The following is a 24205-nucleotide window of genomic DNA, read 5'->3' as shown; positions in this document are numbered from 1 at the left end:
TTTCTTTCTTTCTCTCTCTCTTCTTTCTTTGTATATGGTGCCATGCTTTCCTGCTCCCCTGCATCCCATCACTGACTCTGACTAGTATGTTTAAGGCCCAGAGTTTCAGTTGCAATCATTTATGCCATCAACATACTGTAATGAGTGGGTCCAGGATGTAAACAGCGACACCAGATGTTTGAGGTGCTGTGCCCTGAACTGCAGATGACCCCATTCTGTGCAAGCGAAACCTGAAGGAACCTGACTACATCGTCACACTAAAAGGTTCAGAAGGAGCCTCGGCAACGGCTGCACCTTGAATTACAGGACAAGTTGTACAGTAGGAAGGACACAAAGTAGTAGTAGTTTGTTTACTTTTCTTCTTCTCATCCAACCATTTGCATTTACATTGGAGATAACCACTGATTAAAGAGATGCAGACGCAGGAATCCGCTGTTTTCTGGTCAGACATGTCAACTTTCATAACGGATTTAAATGGAAACATAGCTAATGAGTTTGTTTCACTATGAAACTCAGCTAATGTTTTGTTGAGTGCTGCAGGAGGAAATCTCATTTTCTGAAGAGCTTGCTGAGCTGTTTCTTTCTCGTCTACAGCCTTTTCTTGTTTCCACTTCCTGCTTCCAGACGTTTTTGAGACTGGCACACACTAATTAAGGCGTGAAGTGTCAGTTTGATTTCGCTATCAAGCTAATTAGAACAAAACCTCCTCCAGTGTGAGAGCTCATCAGCATCTCGTTGACCACTTATGAACTGAAGGCGGAATCGGAGTATTTCTGGGCATGCTTTTCTTTTCTCCACGACTCTATGCATCAGTGCACACACATCAGAATCCTTTATGCTCCTCGTCTCCATGGCCCACTCTGTCTGTGCCGCCGCCTTCACAGCTGCAGCGCTCCATTACAGCTCTGCCACTCACTGAGTCAGCTCTCGCTTTACAAGCAGGCGTCTGTCTGCTGGTCCCGCTTTGATTCAGCGGCGATGGCACCGCCGGGCCCAAGCCGCCGCCGGGTCCGAGCCGCCGCCGCCGAGTCCGAGCCGCCGCCGCCGAGTCCGAGCCGCCGCCAGGTCCGAGCCGCCGCCGGGTCAGAGCCGCCGCCGGGGCCGGGGCCGGGGCCGAGCCTCCGCCGGGTCCGAGCCGCCGCTGCCGGGTCCGAGCCTCCGCCGGGTCCGAGCCGCCGCCGGGTCCGAGCCGCCGCCGGGTCAGAGCCGCCGCCGGGGCCGGGGCCGAGCCTCCGCCGGGTCCGAGCCGCCGCCGGGGTCGGGTCAGAGCCGCCGGGGTCGGGTCGGAGCCGCCAATGACGATGAACACGTCGTCCTTCAACTTGTCTCATTGTCCCAGATGAAAGGATGAAGCTGCTGCTTGGAGCTGTGTCTCCTGCTGGACTCAGCATCGATGCCGTTGAGAAGCTCCATTCTTCGCTGCCTTGAACTCACGTTACACGTTAAGGCTCTGCTCAGCACAGCTTTGGTGCCTCTTATCCGTTCTGCGTGGCTCCAGCTCGTCTCCGTCGGCCTTTCAGCTCGTTCATGGTCACGGTTTCCGTCTTCGCAGGCGGTGAAGTGCAGGTCCACACTCGTTGGTGTCTTCAGCCTCATTGTCTCATCTATGAGCTCACTTTGCTCTTCTGATCATGTTCTGTTGTAGCGAGAGCACGTTTCTTATCATCTCATCTCATGTAAAGTTCATCCGACTTATTGTTTTAGTTGTTATCAAAGATCAGCAAAGCACAACTTTACGACTTCTTCCATTAAACTTTTATTTGTCCCTTCACACTGACAGATAATGGGTTTTTTCCTGTGCCATTAGCTTAATTTGCTTAATCAATTTCATTTATTAGAGTTCAGTTAAAATGTCAGTATCAATGTTATTTACTTCAGCAGATTTGTGTGGATGGTGGTTTTAAATTACTACTTGGCAGCCGATGATGCGTTTGATAACATCTTGTGGATTTATTATATTTTTAAATGCATCCAGCTCCAAAGTGGCTGATGTTTAGCAGCAGAGCAGCTCTGACCGGTCACACACATCCAGTAATGAGCCCGGACAGCTTCACTTCGTCATCAGCTCCAGACGCTTCTCTCTCTCCTGACCTTTGTCCTTCCTCCATTAATGGGTCTCTACACTTCATGCTGCCTCCTCCAGGTGTTTCTCAGCTACTCTCCTTTGTCAAACGTCCTTCTAGCTTTTTTTTCTCGTGTAGATTAACCGATCGATTTTGGTTTGGCTCAAAGCTTCTCGTACGGTACATGGAACGCCATCTGCGTCTGCCTCGTCTTTCATCCCCGCCGTGAAGCTAAGCATCTGTGCACATTTGTGCATTTGTGCATTTGTATTCACTACATTGCTGCAAAACTTTTTGTCATTGAAAGTGAGGGTTGAAGCAGCGTCTCTCATCGTCAGTCATAAAACAGGCCAAACATTTAACACAGCATCAATAGCAATAAGACTAAACCATATGAAAACTAGCAGACACAACAATCAACAACTACACAATTCAGACGAACAAGCTGAACCCCTGTTCAGCAGTCGATCCCAGCGTCATCGTCCATCAGCAGAAATGAGCTCTGGCCACTGAGTCGAGGCACGAAGCTGCAGATGCACATAGAACTAGAACCACTGTTCAGATCATGTAGAATGAGGCACATACTAGAGAGCAGCAGCTTCTGCTGCACAGAAACACTGGTTTTCTGCAGAGAAGACGCAGTAACAAGTAACTTAAAAGAGAAAAGGCAAATGTGCAACGCAATGTGAGAAAGTCATCCGTCACAAACGGCCGGACGTCGCCATCATCATCAGAAGCCAGAGCAGACGATCCTCAGGATATTGCCTTCCTCTGTGACTGCTCCGGTTTAGAGATGCCCAAGTCTCACCTGCAGCAGCAACGACGCCTCCAATGAGCCTGTCAGCTGACGCGCGTCCTGCACGTTCGCACCCCTTCTTACGCTGAGGAGCGTGTTTTGAAATATTCGCTTTCGGGTTATTAAAATGTCAAATGTTCCTTTGCTCCGTGTGAAATGTGTGCATACTGTGGAATGTCAGAAACTTTTCTCACAGCAATCTGAAACAACAACTGAGAAGGTGTCAGACCCGCTTTCCCCTCGACGGCTCCGCCGCCGTGAAGAGCTGAGAAAGGGAGGTTTGGTAAAAGATCTGCATAAAACAAACATCTGATGTTGAATGTCACTGTCTGACCTGATTACCCAAGGTGGAACTGTGCTAACAGGGTCAGGTCCACGTTTAATGAGGCTGAAATAAACGATCCAGCAGTTTGAGAGCTCTGTGGTCTTTGTCTGCTAATGAGGGGCCTCAGTCATTAATAGACTGAGAGGCTCAGACCCTCACTTTTAACCCGGCACCAGCTGATGTTACACAAAGCTTCCTGCTGGTCCTTTTAAAGCTGGCTGACGAGGCGCAGCTTAACAATCAGCCCGCGACACACCTGCACCACAAGAGAGGAGCCAGAATGAATGGATTCATTCTGGATGTCTGGGTTCAACCGGTCCTCAGGTTCTAGGATGTAGCACTAACCTGCTGCAGCTCAATTCAGATTCCCTGCACGGTTGTTTCTGCCAAATATGCTGCTGGGTAGTTTATTTATTAGTGAAGGATTTCTATAAAGGACATAAAGTCGGTGCCTGAACCAGATGTGATGCTTGATCAAAAACAGCAGCGTAGGATGCTGTGTCCTACTGTATGTCAGAGGTATTAAAATGTTGTTCACCACAAAATAAGCTTATATTGCACGAGAACGTCATCATCATTACTGGGATCGTGTAACAAGTCACGTACTGTGTATTTGAAGTTGTCAGGCAAAGAAATTGCCCCATGGCCTTGAATTAACAGGTTCTCCCTGGTGCTTCAGTGGATGATCCAGAGCATAATTCAACATAATGAAAGCAAATTGGACATAAGGCCGTGAATCATGAACAGAAATTAAACACAAGGGGATGTTATAGTGTCCTCATAAAAGTGTTGCTACTTCAGGACATGCTCATGCTACACACACGTCTTTGGAGTTGATTCATGTTGCTCTACTCAGCCAGCGCTTACTGTAGTTCAGCTTGTAATGAGTCCGAGCGGAACCAGAAACCTTCCACCATACGAGCTAAAAAGCACTGTTCTCATAAAAACGCTCAGTTACTCATTGACATCCCGGATCGTGGCGCTGACGCTGCGCTTTCCCCTCGTTCACTTCTCAGCTGGTCTCTCTCTCTCTCTCTCTCTCTCTCGCTCGCCCCGGACACGGTGGCGGAGGTGTGAAAAGCCTGGAATGTAGCGGGTTTGTCTTTAAATCGGAGCGAGCGCCATCTGGGATCACGCAGCATGGACGACGTGGCAGCCAAATCCTGTAGCAGCTCCCAGTACATGTGTTTACTCGTGTTCGCGAGACGCCCTTGAGAACGTGGGAGGAACCGCAGGAAACAAAGACAGACGGAGGGAAACAGCCTGCGAACAGCTAAACCTGCCTCCGGCGCCGGGCGGCCCAGACGCCGGGCGGCTCCGGCGCCGGACGGCCCAGACTCAGGCCTCCAAACGTCATGCTAAAACACAGCAACCGTGAGGTTCTGTGACCTGACACGTTCCCTCTGGAACCTTTCACAAAAGGAAGCGTTCTCCTCTCCAGGCCGTTTAGCAGCGAGGCTCAGCTGCACCACACTGTTAATGGAGAGGTAAAATGCGAAGCATCTCACACGTTCTCTTTTTGTGAGGTTCTAATAATGAGGCGACAGTTCGCTGCCTGACCTGAGGTTTGTTCCTCATACGTGAACAAACAGAGGCAGGAAGCAGCTCGCTGCAGCAGAAAAAAACCACAAATCCACATGAACGCGCGTCTATTCATTATGATGGAGGAGTTGAACGATGATTAAAGCAGATCCAGTTCAATCATAGGACGTGAGCCAGGCATCGGTTCGGTGCCTGTTGCTGTGAAGGTCCACTGCAGGGGTTCTGCTCGGCGTCGGCCCGTGAGGATCTTCTACCGGTGCCAGGTTTCATTAGCTCCTCCTCGTGTCTTGTCTTTCTTTCGCCTCCTTTTCATCCAGCGACAGTGAATGGAGGCGTTGGGGGATTTCTGGGACTTTTCTTCTCTTTCTACTTTCTCCTCTCTGACATTTTAATCTGCTTCTCAGTCGCTCACTGACCTTTTTTTTTTTACCCGTTTCCTGTTTTCTGTCTCCCTTCACCTCTTCTCGCTCATCAGGCTCTTTCTTCTCTTCTCTTCCCCCGGTTTTTCATTATCCGATATTGTCAGTGTTTCTTTTTTTCCTATCAATCTAACATCACTTCCACTTTAATGAAAAGCTCACTTAGAGCGCCTTTCCTCTCATCTCTCCCACCAATTCCCTTTCCTCCGGCCGCTCTTTCTTTCTCGCCTCTTGGTATTTTACACAATGGCTCCTGACATTTGAGGCTGATGCTGCTGCCTTTGGCCTTTTTATGCCACTTTCTGAGCTTGATTCCTTTCTTTCTTACACATCTTTATTTCTCTCTTTAGCTCTTTTTTAAGTCTGTCTTCTTTTGTGTCTGATTTACAGACTTGACTCACTGGAGGAAACAGTTTATCACCTCAGATCAGGTCATTATTTATCATTTGTTGTCATTTTTTTCTCTATTACTTTTCTGTTTTTTGTATTTATTATTAACAAATACAAAACAAAAGTGAAACAGGCTAGCACAAACCTGCGCTTGGCTCAAATCTGGCTAAAGTCTAGTGGAACGAGCTGCACATGCTGAGCACAGAGACCAGAGGCACGTTTACGTAAACCAGCCCCAGTCCTTCCAGCAGGACCAGTGAGCGACAGATCTTCAGTCTAAACACAGCTCTGTGTTGTCTGTCCTCCACCCCCAGGTGTTGTGGTGGATCTGAAGTTGTACTGAAGTAGAGCAGTGTTTGTCTGCAGGGGATGCTGGGAAAGACGACGTGTCTGGACTCTAATCCCGTCTCGCTGGCCTTTTTGCTACAATACTTATCCTACTTTTTCTGTATAATAAACGTCCAGTTGTTTCCTCTTGCAGTCCAGTCAATGAACAGTGAACAGCAGACGAGGAGAGTGAAGTTTAAATATCGATTTCTTGGCAGAGAAAGTTTTTCCTCCCTCTCCTTGTGGTCAAGAGCAGCTCAGTCTGCTCCTGAAGGACTGGATTCTGCAACATCAAAAGATTTCGAACATGAAAGCGTCAGTCAGGAGAACTTCACATCTCAGAGCTTGTTCTCAGAGTGGATTTGAGAAAGAGACGACGTCGGCACAAACGGCAAAGCGAAGTCTCTGCTGCTCTGGTGCCATCGAGGCGTCCGCCCTCACGGCCCCAACGCGAGTCAAAGGAGACAAACATCACAGTGTCACAGCAGGGGGCTCCAATCGCAATGAGCCACGAGGAACAGTGGTTCCAACGTACGGACAAGCTTCTGTTTGTGGACAAGCTTCTGTTTGTGGACGAGCTTCTGTTTGTGGACGAGCTTCTGTTTGTGGACGAGCTTCTGTTTGTGGACGCGTTTCTACTATTTCTATTTATGAACGAGCTTCTGTTTGTGGACAAGCTTCTGTTTGTGGACGAGTTTCTGTTTGTGGACGCGTTTCTACTGTTTCTATTTATGAACGAGCTTCTGTTTGTGGACGCGTTTCCACTGTTTCTATTTATAAACGAGCTTCTGTTTGTGGACGAGCTTCTGTTTGTGGAGGACATTTGTTAAAAAGCTCACAGTGAGTTCAGACGCTGGCGCTGATGTGACAAACCTTTTCAGCTGCAGCTCTGGATTCTTCCTTTAATACTTAAATGAGCTTGGCTTTAATTATAAATATATAAAAAGTGCACTGGCGTCCAGGTAACTGATGACTTCAGCTCGTTTTAGCTCTTTGGAATTCCCCATTTTCTGATCGGCTCCAGGTTGATGGTCTCTGCACTCGCGTTCTCCAGACCATCCATGCTGTATAACTTCTATTGCTTCTCACTTCTCAGGAGCCGTGGAATCCTCTTCCACATGTTCTACGCGGTGCAGGTCAGAGGGGGAGCCTATAGCTTTATCCTCTCTTATCCCCCCACCAGCCCATTCCTTATCAGAGGGAGAGCAGGGATTAACAGGTCCAGAGAGGAGGAAGACGCGGAGGAATAGACGACACAAAACCTTAATACTGCAGCTTCCACTCTTATCTGGGCTCACGCGCGTGTGCAGCGTGGATTATTTATACTGATATCGATAAGAACTGAGATGGAGAAACAAGAGGCTGATGTCGGAGCGAATGGAGAATGAATGTGAAAACAATGAAGAACAACAGAAGCGTAACGATGGGCTGATTGTGATTAACACGTCCAACACACGGAGTCAAGGCTTTCTCCCACTCGCTTTCAGCCGAAGCCTTGGAATAAACAGCACTAAACACACAATGCTGCCTCACTCCAGGAGCCCTGACAGACCATGATGGATCCAAAAATAAGAGCACTCACACTCAAGGACCAAGTGCTCGGTGCAGCAAGTCACTGAAGTGAGACATTGCAGCTGCGAGTCACCTGTGAAGCCACAGGTCTGACGTTCTGGGCTTTGACATTCGACTCACGTCGAAGTGAAAAGGAAAAGAAGCGCTTTGTCAAATTTTCACCACAACATTCAGCTATTGTATAAAAATAGGCCCAAGAATTTTGTATGTTATTGATGAAAATAGGTTCAACTTAGAGTTTATCAAATCAAAGACTGCAGGTAAATGTGGTGTTTAGATGTTTGGATGAGTTGAATGAGTTGATGCTAACTAACAGAAACACAAAGCAGCGTCGGTCAGGATTCATCCATTAAATCCATCTAATCTAATCTAATCATTAGTTACTTCATATTTGGAACAAAATGTGTAAGAATCAAACCTTCTCTAAGTGAACTCTGTCTTATTTCCTCTCCTAAGCCTCTAATTAGCGCCGGCGCTGAACGAGCATCTGTGCCGAAGCAAGGAGCTGCTCGGCGACGTGAAGGAGCTCTTCAAGTCTGGCTGGAACTAAAGTTAGACGAGAGGCGAGAGAACGGTTTCAGAGCAGCTGTGAGACAATGACAACCAGGCGGCGCGCGAGAAGTGGCCTTTGTCTCACACAAACACACCATTCAGATGAAAGACGGCAGCTGGGTGAACCTGGAACAGACAGAATGCAGCCACAGTAACAGAGAGAGTCACATTAAATAGAAACGTAAATAGAATAGTAATAGAAACAGGCTTTAATTGGGATCTTTGCCTCCTTCCACTCACTGCTGTTAACGTCACCTGATCGACTCTTTCCTTCCAGCCTGTTGCTGTTGGCGTCAACAGGTGACGCCCCGGAGGCCTGTCGCCTCCAGGTGTGAACACAGACAGACTGTGTCACGGCCCCGGAGCTGAGACTGTGAAGAGCTGAGACTGTGAAGAGCTGAGACTGTGAAGAGCTGAGACTGTGAAGAGCTGAGACTGTGAAGAGCTCAGACTGTGAAGAGCTCAGACTGTGAAGAGCTCAGACTGTGAAGAGCAGCACGCGACCTGTGCTTCAGCTCCGACGCTGAGCTGTCGACTGTAAGTGTCAACACACTCACCGGACGCCACAGCTCTGGTTTGCTGGTATTAGCAGCGATGGGCAGTAGCACAGACACAGATAGAGGAAATGCAGGCGCCTCGCTGTCACCCCTCACTCACACACGTCCACGTTTGACTTGTGTAATTTGTCACCAATCATCTACTCTGCATGAAAACACCTGTGCAACTGTAGAAAATAGGAGCGAGCGTTTTCAACACACACGCGCATGCACACACACACACACACACGCACACACACGCACACACGTTCTGCGTCATGGCAACAGAGGACCTGCACATTCGAACCGGTGCTGACCCGGCCCGGTCCGTACCGTCCCGACTCAAGCCGCTATAAATAAGTGACCTGAATGAAAAGCATCAGAGCCGAACTCCTGCAGCTCAGAGAGCAGCGGCTGCGGTTGCATCTCGTTAGCTCGACCCACTGGAGGCCTGTGCTACTTCAAACACCTCCGTGTTGCCGCTGCCTATAAATAGAACCCAATCAGCATCCTCTCTAATGAGCTGCATCCTCTCCAGCCCTGTCAGTGTGTGTGAGGTTCTGCTGACCACACACCACAACTGCACCGTAAACGCCTGCGTCTGCACGCGTGCAGCAGCTCCTCGCTGGCTTTTGTTGCTATATTTAGAGCAGGCAATCTTGTGAGTTGTCTTGGCAGGATGACAGCAGCGCGGCAACAAAGTGCCCACTCTTTGACTCCGTCTTCATCTCTCTTCTCCTTGACTTGCACAAATCCTAACGACCTGCCCTCCCGCCCGCGCGCTGTGGTGAGTGGGAGCTGTTCTGTTGGCGTGCGGCCGGGCTCCGTGTTCAGCATCTCTGCTCTTTCAATGCATGCAGTGTAGGAACAATTATGTATAATTAAGGGGTTTTTCAGCTACTGAAAATCCTTGTTGTTGTCAGTGCAGATTCTTTGCATAGTTGTTTTTCACCTGGTGGCTTTGAGGTCAGCATTTGCTTCAGGGAGTTTCCTTTTCTTGACTGCTACAGAAGCGACATGTAAACGTCAGGGGCTGGAGCTTACGGCTCCGTCTCTTTTTCAGCTGGAGCTGCTGTTTCCAGCTTTCACTAATTAGTAGAATCGTGGCTCGATAGCAGCTGATCGATGCCGTTCAGAGCGACACACTGGGGTCCGATCCGCATCTGTCACGTCGTCATGTGACCAAACAGAGGCCTGTTCGACCAACGCTCAGCACTGGATGAGACTTCATCCAACGCTGCGTGTCTGTCACCAGCAGGACAGGGGAGCGTTTTCATTTGACGTCTAAAGTGGTAATCGGACATGATTTCTTCAGCACAGCCCTCATTTTCCTCCAGCAAAACCACCACATTTTTGTTTTAGAGCCAAATGTCATGACAGCTATTGGACAGATTCCTGCAAAGGATGTTCAGGAGCTACACTGCAGTCAGTGCTGTGTAAGACTGCTTACTCTCACCTTTGTGATAGTTGAGCGCAGTAAAAGCCTGATCTTGAAGATAAAACGTGGTATTTGTCCCAAACCTCTGCCATCAACAGGTTCCTACAAACACATGATTGCAGCTCTGGTGCATAAACCTTCAGCAGGTTTGTGACCTCTGATTGGAGGTCTCCTACTCCAACGTGTGTTATTCAACCTGCCAAGGAACATTATTTGGTCTGCATCACTAGGAACTGAATGAATTCAGTCAAATCTAACTGAGTCTAAAGAAGAAAATGCCAGAAATATGTCTTCCTCTATGTGACCTACAGTAGACCTGATTGAACCACCTGTATTTCAGTAAATATTCACTTCCACTGATAATTCTGTAATTAAATAGCTGCAACCTAGCGTTAGCATGAATATTTTTTATTGTGAGGACTTTGACTGCGTCTGGAGGTTCAGTGATGGAGAACTGAAGCGTGAACATCACCAGCATCTCCACAGCATCGTTTCATTAACTGGGAGCGGATTCATGGAGAATCCACCTCGTGTTAAACATAAACCTTCCAGTCACTCCCAACAGGAGCTGCTCAGTAAAAACACCTGGTGGCAGCTTGACTTCACTACAGTAGAACGTGCATTAACGTAGTAGCAGGTCACACAGCTGCTGCACAGTACAGTAAGTGCCACTATCACATGTCACAGATGATGCTAAGAGCTGTTAGCAGCGTGAAGCAGCACTCAAGTAAAGTAAAGGACATGGTCTTTGTTTTTAAAGTGTTTTGTTTTTATGAAGCCACAGGAAACCTGAGCTGTAATAGAATCCACACACTTTTTACAGCATGTCTTGCTTGGTGGACAACGTCTGCCCCTGAGTTGTGCAGTACAGGTGTGTGTCACCATCAAACATCAGTCTACAGCGCAACAGACAATGGGAGTAATTACCTTGAGCTTGATGTTGTCAGATCGTCTGCCAGTTGCCAGCGATGAAAGCCTAGAATAAACAGAAAAAACAAAAAAAGAACAAGTTGAATCAACCATCAGTGTCACACGAGGAAGAAGGAGCAGGTCCCTGAATGACGCCGAGCGGCGAGAGGAGCGTAATTAGAGGAGAGCCGCCCTGATTGGTGTGTTTGTCTGCATCAAAGGGAGCCGAGTGGGGAAGCGAGCAGCTGGGCTGGCTTTACACGGACCGACCATGAAGACGTAAGCGTGTGGTAAAACGAGCGGAGCATGAGCTCATACGTGAACTTAAACGTCCTCTGTGACATCCAGCCAAACAGCCTGACGCTAATCCCCATGAACACAGCAGCACGGCCCAACTCGGCCGAGCGGGTGGCAGCAGGAGGCCGTCCGGCCGGAAAAATGGGCCTGAGCCGTGCAGAGCATCGGTCGGCCCTGAGGCATGCTGGGAGGGGAGGAAGGGAGAGCCTGTTACTGCTAAACAAGCAGCATCAGACCCCCAGCGGGAGGCGGCAGCGAGCAGCCCTTCGCCATGAATCATCCAAACAGGGCCGGTGTGACGCAGATGAGGCTGAAAACACTTCACTTGTTCTCCGGCTGCACATTAGTGGAGATGTGGAGGAGCCACGAGGCTCAACTCCAGCGTGGGTTTTACCATCAGAGATGCTGAAGGTTCTGTGAAGGCAAAAGAACCCCCATGTAAGTGAATTAATGAGAAACAACCGTTTGTGAAGTCTGGCTAGAAACTAATGGTGGAGGTGTCACGTCCTGCAGCACGTCAGGTTTAAGTGCAGCTATTGTACGAGGTGTCAGTGGAGGTGGAAGCATGAAAAGCCACGGAAGCAACGACGCGCAGATGAGCTGTTCCACCCGCACGCGTAACGACTGGAAGTCAAAGCTGTTTCACTTCTCTGCAGGAGGTCCATTAAACAATCAGCCGCGCGGCTCGCGTGTCCTTTGACCCGTCTTCATAAACCTGTCTGATAATCGGACATGATCATCACAGGTCTGTTTGGGACAATGATAACACCTATTACAGCCTTTATGTGGCTCATTCTCATCTGCTTTTCTAATGTCCCCATGAGTTCCTGCCTTTGAATGCATCTTCCAAACAGCGGCGCGATGAATCCGACATTTCCCACTGAAAACGCTCAAAAATGACTACACTTTTAGTGACTGTGGTCTAAGACGAGCTGCTAGATGCAGCTCCAGTCCTCTCATTTCAATGGTTGCTGTGAAATATGAGATCACCCTAAAGAATCGGTTCCACTCCGTCTGTGTCACTTCACTGAGACATTACTAAGCAGGAAATTAGCTTTTCAGGCTGTTCAGTCTTCAAATCACATAAATATTAAATTACCAAGTAAATGAACGTGTGTCTGTTTCCCTGTGGTGAAATGATGGGTTCGAGGTGTGTCCTACACGCTTGTTTGCTCAGTCTTCATCCCTTTTTGAATGTTAGCCTTGGAGGAGCTCACCTTCCAGGGCATTGGGAATGGATGGTCTGGACTGGAATCACTGATCAGCCATCAATCAACAGAGAGCTGTCAGGTTATTCATCAGCCAGAGCGAGTGGAAGTAAACGCTGAGTCCATTCGTCTTGGCTGCGTTTAGCAACGCCGTCGGCCTGAGCCAACACAAGACGGATGGAGATGAATGGACGCGTGGCTCGCTGACACCAACGTGCCCCGACTGACAGCTCATCTGTTCCAATTACAACAACTGTATTCTGACCTTCATGCTTTAGTCTGAGAGCGTCCACGTGTGTGTGTGTTTTATGGCCTGCTTGGCATCAGAACAATAGAGAGTCATTTGATAAAATCCTTGTTTGTTTTGATGTTAAAGCTGCTTTCTTTGAATGAGCATTCTGTCACTTTTACAGTAGTTTGCCTTCATGCAAAATGTTTACTACATGGATGGTGTCACAATGCAAACCTATGCAATACCTTAATTACTTTCTTACACAGTCTTTAATCCATAGTTTTTATGTCTATGTATGTTCATTTATTTTATGGGCTGCTTTAAGCCCATTAACCCTTTAAACACTGTAAATGTTAATCTCCAGCATTTGTCCCCAGACGTGGTCAAAGCTTCAGGGAAAGTTTATTCTCACACACTCATGTCTCTTTATTGCTGCTAATACACTCACAGCCTCTAATTATGCAAATTCCTGACCTGTTTTCAAACAGAGATCACCTTTGAGCTAATTTTGCAAGCCGGCGTTAGCCCACTGTTTATCTACAGCACGGTAGTGTGAAAATTACAACCGTGTTCAGGTTGTTGGAGGGTGATGAAGGGCTGTAATTGACTCATGAAACAACTTTGTCAACGAGACGTTGGCAACAAATGCTCGGGTTCCAGTTTGGGCTTCTGAGCACACTTCCTTCGGCCTGAGACGCGATGCTGGCCTCCAAACTGCATCATTCATCACACGTTTACCACCTGCTTTAAGGGGAAACATCACTATGTTTGTTTATAGTTTGCATTAGCTACTTTTATGATTAAACAAATGTTCAGTCCCTCAGGTCAAAACTAATTCACAACATTCCTTATGAAAGTAATTACATGGAGCTTAATGCACGGACGCTGCTCTGTGACACCAACGTTAACCCTCTCTGGAGCTACGTGACCTCACGCACCACACGAGGACGTCTTCTATTCACGGAGAATGTGCATAAACGCATGTGCTGCTGCAGGCGACGCTCAGCTTTCATCACGCACATCTGTCGCTCCCACGTTTAATCCCACAAAGTCGCCTTCTTCGTTTCGTTTGCTCCTTAAATGCTGCTCAGGCCATATGTGCACATTTGCATCACTTTAGTCAATCGCTATCTAATGACAGGGCACCAAATAACACAGCTACGGCTTCAGGCTTTTTCTCTAGTGCACTTTTGCAGACGACTCTTCACAGAGGACAGAGCTTTGTGATTTACTGTACAGCAGGTGGACTGTAAGCAAGAGTCAAAAATGGAGTATTTGAAGAAGATGATTCATGCCCCATTTACCCAGTCAGAGCAGGAGGCAGGGCCTCTATTAACTGCTGGCAGTTTACATTAATTGCACATTAACTAAAAGGTTATACCTGCAGGATAGCATGCATTAACCCTTAGTCGTTTCCACGGGTCGACCTTTCCACGTGGCAAACTGCAGCCAAATGTGTAGTTAATTCTGTGGCAGCAGAGATAAATAACCTTGATGCTATTTCTATGCACAGCGTGGAATGCGCTTTGAAGTGGTTTTTGTGCATTTCCTTCAGAATTAAAAAAAAATAAGTGAAAGTGTTGCCAAAACCTTTTGACCCTTGTGAAGTGGAACGTGTGGATTCTGCTGCAGAACCTCCCACAGAGCAGAACATCACAGAGACACCAGCTGATGACTCCTCCGTCTGCTGCACGAACCCGTTACATCACTGAGCCATCAGCACACGCGGCTTAAAGGCTGCATTCATTTACTGCTAATCACTAAGCATCCACTGGTTTTCATGTCCAAACGTAAAGTGTCTAAAATCAAGGTGAGTTGTTAATCTGTAGATCAGTCGCTTTGTTTAATTGACGTGTGGCTCATGCAGTGGGCTGCTGATGCTGATGTCACCATGTCCATCTTTTAGTGTTTTATGAATCCAAACTAAATGCAACAAACACATTAAAAATGATTAGTGTCAATGAAGCACAGTATGAGTCTGACTGTATCGAGAACTACTTCAAGCAGAACTTGTTTCTGTGATTGTGTTGACGGGCCGTTGCCGTAATAACTGTGATTTCATGCCGAGTAAATGGGAGGTCAGGTGTTAGAGAGGCTTTTATTTTGGCATTTAGTCAAATGGTCCTCACGTACTGTATTTAGTGTGTAAGTGAAGCATTTGTTTGTGCCGCTGATGTGGACACATCTACAGTAGCAATTAATTAAATGCTACGTGGAAAAATACAGGATGTCACCACGAGTGCTTTAGTGGATCCATTCAATATCAGCAGAACATGTGCCTGTGAGAAATGTTTCCATGTTAACACTGGGATCCTTTCTTCACTCCATTAGAGGAGAGTGAAAAATATTTAAACAAAGGGAGAATGTTCTTTAAGATTATGAAGGTTTTAGTCGCGTAGCAACAGCAGCTCACAAACAAGCCTTGTTTCTAGTGTTTGTGCAGCAGCATCTGCTTGGAGCAGAGTCACAGTGGACCACGCTGTGACTCAGCAGCAGGATGGCGCTGACCCGGACTCACCAGCAGCAGAACGGCGCTGACCCGGACTCACCAGCAGCGGTGACAACGCTGACCCGACCTCACCAGCAGTGGTGACAACGCTGACCCGGACTCACCAGCAGCGGTGACAACGCTGACCCGACCTCACCAGCAGCGGTGACAACGCTGACCCGGACTCACCAGCAGCGGTGACAACGCTGACCCGACCTCACCAGCAGCGGTGACAACGCTGACCCGGACTCACCAGCAGCGGTGACAACGCTGACCCGGACTCACCAGCAGCGGTGACAACGCTGACCCGACCTCACCAGCAGCAGAACGGCGCTGACCCGACCTCACCAGGTTTGGGTCACAGTAAGAACAGAGAGCTGCTGTAGAACGACTGCTCCACCAGGAAGCGCCTGTGGAAAAACCCCTTTTCCTCCTCAGCTGCTCCCAGGACCTGACGTGAGTCACGGCGACCACCAGCCTCCTCTGCTGCAGCGATCACACACGCTGCATTAACCAGTGCTGCGTTTCCCTCAGAGCAGCAGCTCCTCCACTGCTTCAGCTCCTTGTTTTAGCCGCGCTGTAAACACAACCCCACATGCGCACGTCTGCATCACACTGTAGCAGCAGCTCACTGAACACACAGTATAAATGAGCATGAGTTTACCATTACACCAATGCACCGGTGCCACACGCTGCCAGAACCATGCTGTGCAGCAGGAAGTCTAAGTCTTTGAGCTGCAGCGTGGCGTCGATACGGGAGAAATGCTTCACAATCTGCAGCATCTCCAGCAGCAGCTTCCATCTCCTCACATTGATGCTGATAAACCCATGTCCCTTTGAATCATTGCTCGACTGCAGATGAATGTAGACGAGGCCCTCTGGTCATATTCACTACTTGATTAACATGCTGCTATTTTACTAATGAGGACAATAGAGCACTTCAAGAGCCGAGCATTCGCCTGCAAGAACCATTCATACATTTACAATATAGAACCCGTGTCAGCATCCACCCACAGACGTTAGCGCTGGTCTGAGACGTGTCAACAGAACCAGCTGAGACACGATGGGTTTTATTCAGAAGCTGGAGAGTCTTGAAAGCATCCAAAGCCTTTTCCTGCCTTTAAAGCTGCAGCTGTGTGTGTGTTCTCTGACAGGTAAATGGATCCTCTGATTCGGGCCCAGCACCAAACAGCCCATAGAACCTGAGCCTCCTCTGACACCAGCCTCTTCACTAATCATCCATCAACGTTCTCTGGTGACTTTTTGTCACGGCTTCTTTTGTCGCTGGCATTTTTAGCCCACACCTTTTTGTGACCTCGCTGTGCTCTCGTCCACACGTCTCAGTAGACTGCACTGCCTCTGCTGCTGCTGTTTTATTGGTCAGAGGCCACAGTCAACGCGTTCTCATGCAGCCTTTCTGTTAGATTAGGAAAAAAACAGGATTTAAGATGAAGGACACAAGGCAAGAAGATATTAGTAACACAATTAACTTAACACAACTAAACACGTTTCCAACTGTGGGACGTTACTGTGAGACGCCGTTCAGCTAAAGAGCTGCAGGGACAAACACATGGAAGGAAACGTCACGACAATAGACACCAACAGCGTCTCAAGCCACTGATAAAAAGACAACTCTGCATCCATGTGCTCGTCCTCAGCAGGAGGAGGATCCGACCACAGAGCAGCGCTGAAGCAAAGCAGGCAATGTGCAAAAGAACCATGATTTCCTTCATCTTCCCTTCATTCCCTCTTTAATGAACAAAAAGAGCCTCTGATATGGCATGGTCTTATCAGCTTTCACTCCTCATCACATCATGCTCCGTCCACACACACCCGCCTGGAGCCGGGCCAGCGCCTCGCTCTGCTACCTATTTCACACAGGCCGCCCCGGGCCATAAATCATCTTCTGGCAGTGTGGATGCACGGGTGTGTTCACACACTATGATGCTGCTGCTGTGTATTTACTGCTGCTCACAGCCACCAATACAAAGGTCAGAGCCACCAGAAGTGGAGCTTTTTACATTTGGAGTATCTCCAGTCATCACATTCAGGAAGGGCTCAAAAACACCGTCATTCACTTCATTTGCCAAAGTGACTGCATTCATATCAAAAGAATTAGCTGACACTTCAATTACAGTCGCTGCACTTGATAATTACAGCCTAATTAGAGAGTGAGACGATAGAGTTTGCAGCATTGAGCTCACACTGGGATTCGGTGCGGAGCTTTATGGGCTCAACATGTTTCAGATCTCCAGTAATCGACGCTGGACTTGGACGCAGGCACCGGAATCAGCGTCTGGGTGATGCACTGGTCCTGCAGACCTGAACAGCAGCTCCGTCTCTTTAACCTCCTGTTGGTTCATGGCTCACATCCAAAAGTCGGATCCTAAAATTTACCAAGCAACTGTTTTACACTTGGCATAAAAAATGTTGATTCAAGATCACCTAAAGCTAGAAGCCTCCAGATCAGGAAGCTGAACAGGGTCTAAGAAGCTGCGGATCGAAAGAAGGAAAGAGGAACGCAGAGAATGAGGGGGGTTCTGCAGCTACCGGTCGCTGGGACTGGAGGGTTCCACCGAGTCTCAGCTCCTCTGACAAAAGCATCGCACACGTTTTCACGTTGTTACCCAGTGATCTGCACATCTGGCTCTGCCCCTGAAGCCCCAGTCCACTACAAGCCTGCAAAAGACTGAAAGGAGCGACTGAGTGAAGGGTGAGCGATTCCGAGCGAGCGTCAGTCTTTGCTGAGTGGAGGTGAAGCAGAGCAGATGCCGTGTCCAATGCTCCCGATGCTGATGCTGGCGCTGAACCTGACAGAGAACTGGTTTACGGCCCGGTGGTTTGGGCTTTGGCTGCACTGAGGACAATCTCTGTAATAGAGCTGCAGTGCAAAACAAGCTCATGTAATAATTGAGGCTTTAGACAAGAACAGAATGTTTGAAGCGGATGGGACATTTGCAGCCAGTGGACGTTTCATTACGTTGCACTTCAGGCGCCGGCAGCAGCAGAGCTGGAGTCTGAGCGACGGCCCTCGAGGCGCCGTGACGCCGGCAGATGTGCGTTTCCAGCGTTTGTCCACGACGCGTCTTTAACAATCATCAAGTGCCACTAATGAAATCTGGAAGACGGGTCTCACTTAACCTTGAGAATAATAAAGTGGCAGCAGCAGCTTGTGCTGCAGCTTTACTGCCCTGTTAAGTTGGACTGTTTTACCTCTGGTTTCTCACACGCATCAGCTGTGTGCTCATCACTGAGCTCAGGTTTGAATGGCTGTGATGCTGCAATAAGAGCACTCGCTGCTGCAGACGCATGGACGGACGGGCCGAGCCACACTCCACTCGGCCCACGACGCCGCACGCGGGTCAAAAGCGCAGAACTCTCAGCGAGGACCGAGTCGAAGGATAAACAAAGGATGTGGGGACTCACACAGATCACGCTGGAAGCTGCGCTATAAATAGCTCTCATCCTCTCACAGACCTGAGCAAAAATGTGATGCTGTGGAATCCGACAAAGGTTTGAGTCTTTGTGTTAAATCGTGTCTGAAAGTGACAGGTGGAATCAGAAAACCCAGATGGACCGGTGTCAGAAATCAGCGGAGGAACACGTCACAGTGGAGGTGAAACGACCAGAAAGTGTTTCTACAGCTGCAGAAACTTCGAGAAAGCAGACGTTAGCTTCTAAACATACTGTAGTTCATGACTAACGGGAGGCAGAGACGAGAGAAAGCTGATGCTCACCTGGATTCAAAGCCTGACGCTCTGATCTGAGTCCACTCCGTCCAAGCTCTAGCTGCTGTCTGGGATGTAACACACGAACGTGTCCTGGTTTATTTCACTGATCTGAGCTGAAAAGCACTTTTACATAAGAACATAAACCTTTTCTGATCTCATATTTTAATTTCATTGCTTTAACGCCATGAGAGCGACATTAATAGTCGACGCTTTGCTTTTCAGTTCTACTGTAATCAACAGTTTTTTTTTCAATACAGAACTTTTACCTAATTAGTTCCACAATCAGGCTTGTGTCTAAGTCCTATAAGTACTTCAGTCATTTGGCTTTAGTTGATGGAGCAAGACAAATAACTGCACACATATTAGTTTGACATAAGCTTGTCAAGACTTTGGTGTCAGAGCTTCATGTTGATTTGCTTTACCGGGTTCACTTAATTGACTGGTATCGATCCGATCACGAGCCTCAGTTTTGTACAACAGGAGTCGAGGCCGTCGGCCGTCATCACATCTCAAACATGACTCCACTGAGTTTCTAGCTTCTGTTCTACTGAAAGAGCACTGTCCAAGGAGAAACACATCAGGTAAAAGACAAAGATTTGTTTCAATATTGCTCCGAAGAAAATTTCATCATCTTAAGAAAAGGACATTGTCTGAGGAATAAAAGGAAGAAATGCAATTTTTCGGGAAGCTGCTCCATTTTTCAGAGCCTCGTTTATTGATGTTTCTCCCCACTAAAAAATATTTCACTTCCTCCCTGTCATCTGTGGACGCGTGTACGTGGGCTTCGCGCTGTACCTTCGTCACGGCCTCCACTCTATTCATTTCCATGTCCATCACACAGGCTGATACACAGCACCCACCTCCTCATCCTCGCTGAGCAACGGCTTCAAGAACCAGTGAAGTAATGACATCTACACGCACGCACGCGCGTCTCTTCTGCCGTGACCTCCAGAAATCCTTCCTTCCAGCGAACGCGTCTCTTCGCAGGCGCGTTGATGTCATTCACAAGCTTGTTTTATGTCTGACTTCTCCTCTTCTGCATAATGCAACACACGCCGGCTTCTATCCTGATCTACTGCATAAGTCTGACCAGAGATATGGTGAGATGCAAATAGAACGCAAGGAGACAAACACATAAACATTTGCTCCTCAGAATCAATATTTTCCAGCTGCCGTGGGATCTGCCACTTCCTGCGACGCTGCCAAGCTCCGCAGCTTCTCCAGCGCTCAAAGCCTGACGCAAACTAATTAATAGTTTATATTTGAATATATTCAGCAGAATGTGTCAAATTGATCCTTAATCATAGTCTGTGTTTGAAGAAAAGCCGTCCTCTGTCTGCCCTGAAGGTCCGCTGGATTAAAACAAGTCATGTATATTTTAGTTTAGCTTCAATGTGCTGCTGATTGTGTTTTTGAGTTAAACTTTGGCAAAGTTCATAAAAGTGAGCTGAAAACACAAATCCTGTCTCTATCTGCTCAGTGAAGTCTTTTCTGGACTTTTCCTTGGCCCTTCAGATGTGAGTACTGGGCCTGGGGCCTGCTGGGCGGGCCTGGGCCCAGCAGGCCCAGTACCCACTGGTGGAGGCTCCCACAGGATGCCTCCTTCTCACACAGTGGCTGGTGGAGACCAGAGGCTGGTCCCATGATTCTCCCACTGTTTCAGCGTGTGAAACGCATGTGGAGTCGTAGGTCAGCATGAGTTTCTGAGGCAGATGAGCTCCGTTCCCTCGGGCACGAGACAGAATCACGTAGGAACAGTTTTAGTCCATAAATAAAACTCCTGCCTCTGGTTGCTTTGCCCTTTAATCTCACATGGAGACAAACACATGAGAACAAGTGTTTCTGTCTGGTAAAGGTCCGTGCAGGAGCTGAACGATGCTGGCGGGTTAAGTGAAGTAACGAGAGCCCCCTCCACCCACAGCAGCCAGAACAGACAGGCTGCAGCCGCTCCCGTCGTCTGTGCAGGATGAGAACACATCTGATTCCGCATTAGGGCTGAAAACATGGGTAAACCTCCAGCTGTTATTTGCTTGGGCATGTTAAGCGAACCCCTGCGATTTGTGCCGAGTCCTCATCCTTCACGTCAGCTCAGCCAAGCGTTGCACTAAAATATGGTGCAAAGAAAACCCCTTCATTTTCCCATGCAGACTACAGCATTTCAGGCCTATTAAAGATTGTTTCAGACACAGGGAGGTGTGCAATTTATTCAGCAGCACGATCAAAGTTGAACCAGTCAAGCAAGATAAGTGAGGGAAGGAGAAAGGACTGATGGGGAGGGGAGACAATTGAAAGGGGGCCTGTATGAGTTGATAAACCCAGATTGTCTGACGTCTAACAAGCAAACTGGGAGTGTATTAAAACAGGCCTATTAGATACAAAGAAAGATCTAATGGTGCAAGAAACAAAGGGATGTTTTCATTACTGGAGCGCCTGCAGCCAGAAGAGCTCCATTTTCACCTGTTCACCTGGAAACCTGCGTGTGCAAAGGCAATTTCTATATTCTCTATACACAAATGTGATATTCTCCCAACGCTTGCACATAAAAGCAATATTCCATTATGACTCGCACGCTGGGGTGTCGTTGAGCTGATTTACAGCAGATTTCTCCATTTGGAAATTGTGTAAGTTCAAATCATGTTACGAGATGGAAAGTCTGCGCACGGCGCTCTTTTCTCAGCGTTTAAGGCAATCACAAGCTCAGCGTCAGCCCCTGTTCATATAAACAAAGCTACTACAGAGAAACAGCAACAAAGGTAAATATGAGCTCTACATGTATAAGCAACTCGATGAGGAGGTGAAAGGGATCCAACCAACCAAACTCTGAGATCAATAAAGTTCAGCAATGATGAATCCGCTCTGACCGACGCCAGGTCCAAAGTGCGTCTCAGAGGAACATTAAGCCTCATCTGGGTTTTGACACAACACAAAAGACCATCAAACCTTTTTGGATCTGTTGTGATGTTTGGACCGATGAGTCAGACGTTAAAACGCCTGGACGACAGCAGCCTTGATGCCTCCGGTACGAAGCAAACACTGAATTCAGCAGAGAAATGATGAGGCCTGGAGGCTGCAGGCCATGATTTACCACTTCAGGGCCGGTCTGATCGTAATTGACACAAAAATGAATTCTGCTCTCGACAAAATCCTGAAGGACAACATCAGGTCACCAGGTGCTGGGCTGAAGCTGGAGCACAGCTGGGTGAGTGGTCGGTTCAGGGTTGATTGCTTGTAAAACGCACAGACACAAGTCAGTAAAGAATTCATGTTTTCATTAGAAAGCAGCAGCAGACGTGTAACAGACTGAAGTTGGGCTCGTTCACGTCACCTCAGCTCGTATCACAGACCAATAACTGACAATAAGAGATCGATCACTTCACACAGCTTACGGTTTCAGGTTGTAAAAGTGTGTGTCTGCTCACAAAAGACCCTTTGTAGTAACGTTTGTATGATTGAGAGGCAGCTGCATTCTGCACATTCCCTGAGCTGCTGTACAATCACAGCACGAGCAAGAGTCATTTAAGTTCCTCAGCAACCGCAGTGAGAGAAATGTCTGTCAGAGCTCTATGGATAAAGTCATGAGGCCCAGGCTGAGAATCACAGGGGCACGAAGAGTTCTGCTCTGCAACGCTGGACCAACTAACGGTTTTATTTACAGACTGGACACAAATGAAAGGTTGTTCCCTTTTTTGCTGCATGAAGCACTTGGCCACGCAGTGATGAACATCCCTCACTGCTAATGATTTGCCGAGAATGACTGTGTGCAAAAGACATCTCAGACTGAGCAAAGCAGTTTAACTCTGGAAAATAATCTGTGAAAACCATTAGGCGTCATATCTGTCCACTGTGGTCTGACCTGCAGCCTCCAGCTGGGTGACGGCCGCAGTAGTTACAATAAGGCACATGTTTGCAGGATACGTGGTCAGGAACTGGTTCACAACATCACGTGTTCACACAACAGTACAAACAGTCAAAGCAGCAAAGGTAGAATTAAGTAACTAGGGCTTAAATGTTATTGATCCACACACAAATCTGACAGAGTGGAGAGTGTAACGGTTCATCAAAGTACATTAAAACGGTTCCCAAAGGTCAAACTATCCATTATAAACGTGTAAAAGTCTGTCGCCAACTGCTTTTCTGCCTTAACCATTGTAAAAGACAGATTTGCCCCAACTTTTCTCAGATGAAGCTGTGAAATGATCCAAACTAAACACTTCCATCAATAAACTCTAGTGGAGTGATGTACGGCCCATCATCCTTCAGGCCGACTGGAGTGTGGACTGAAAACCCAGGGCTGCAGGAATCTGAGCCCGGCAGCTCCATCCACCAAACAATGAGAGGCTCATTGTCCACCAGCCTGAATGGGAGCTGACAGCTTGCCATAAACGCATTAGGACACGTTTTCCTCGGCTGGAGCACTGCAGTCACCACATGACTCAGTGTATAATAATAATGGAGAAAAAATAACGTCAACGTTTGATAAGAAAGAAAAGATGACACAGCGTGAACAACACGTATGTAGATTGGCCTGAAAGTAGAGGAAGCGGGTGAAATGCAGAGAAGGAGAATAAATAAATAAGACATCATGGTGAAGGATCATCAAAAGGAAGCAGGAGATGATCTGCAATGCGAAATGATCAGAGCAGGAGCTTGAAATGAGGCGAAAGAAGGAGAGATGATGAGAAAGGAGATATAAAACACTCGCTGCCCACGAGAAAAACAGAGAGAGGGAAGAGGGAGAGCAAAATCAGGGAAATGAAAAGGGAAGGAGCTGAGGGCGGAGGAGAGGAAGTGAGGACGGATGAAAAGGACGCAGGATGGAGGAGTCAGAACACGAGGAAAGAGAGAAGAGGCCGGAGCATCAGGGAGATAAAGAAGCAGAGCGTGAAGGAAACGACCTGCAGCTGCTTTGACTGATGTCATCTCTGTGACACGGCCTCGAACCAACGACCAACGAAGGAGGGCAGTTACAGCACGCGTGATCAAAAGCACATGAAGCCAGTCACACACGTGAGACGGGACACGACAGGAAGCTGCAGCAGAAAAGAGAGGGAGGCACACGGAGCGGGCGAGTTTGAGCTGTCGCACTAATGAGACTCAAGTTTGCTTTATGGACGCGTCCTGCAGCTCCCAGCACCTTCTCTGTACGTGTAAAGCCAGATGATCGGGTACACACGCTCATAAACACACATTCACGAACACACACGTTCATAAACACACGTTCATAAACACACGTTCATAAACACACGTTCATAAACACACATTCATAAACACACATTCACGAACACACACGTTCATAAACACACGTTCATAAACACACATTCATAAACACACATTCACGAACACACACGTTCATAAACACACGTTCATAAACACACGTTCA

At 47.9% G+C, this 24205-nt stretch overlaps 1 protein-coding gene across 4 annotated transcripts in view; it reads right to left on the bottom strand.

Moving 5' to 3' along the window:
- The window catches only part of LOC114861057 (protein phosphatase 1 regulatory subunit 29-like), a 134802-nt gene that overhangs the window by 26124 nt on the left and 84473 nt on the right, over positions 1–24205 (bottom strand). For all 4 annotated transcript variants that reach the window (XM_029160046.3, XM_029160054.3, XM_055506773.1 and 1 more), the window contains one exon: positions 10888–10936. The gene's annotated coding sequence lies outside the window, so the exon portion shown is untranslated. The remainder of the gene's footprint in view (positions 1–10887; positions 10937–24205) is intronic.

This window comes from Betta splendens, chromosome 1 (genome assembly GCF_900634795.4).
Source record: "Betta splendens chromosome 1, fBetSpl5.4, whole genome shotgun sequence".
Classification (NCBI taxonomy): Eukaryota; Metazoa; Chordata; class Actinopteri; order Anabantiformes; family Osphronemidae; genus Betta; species Betta splendens.
The sequence above is the reverse complement of the archived record's forward strand: the minus strand, read 5'-3'. Positions and strand labels throughout refer to the sequence as shown.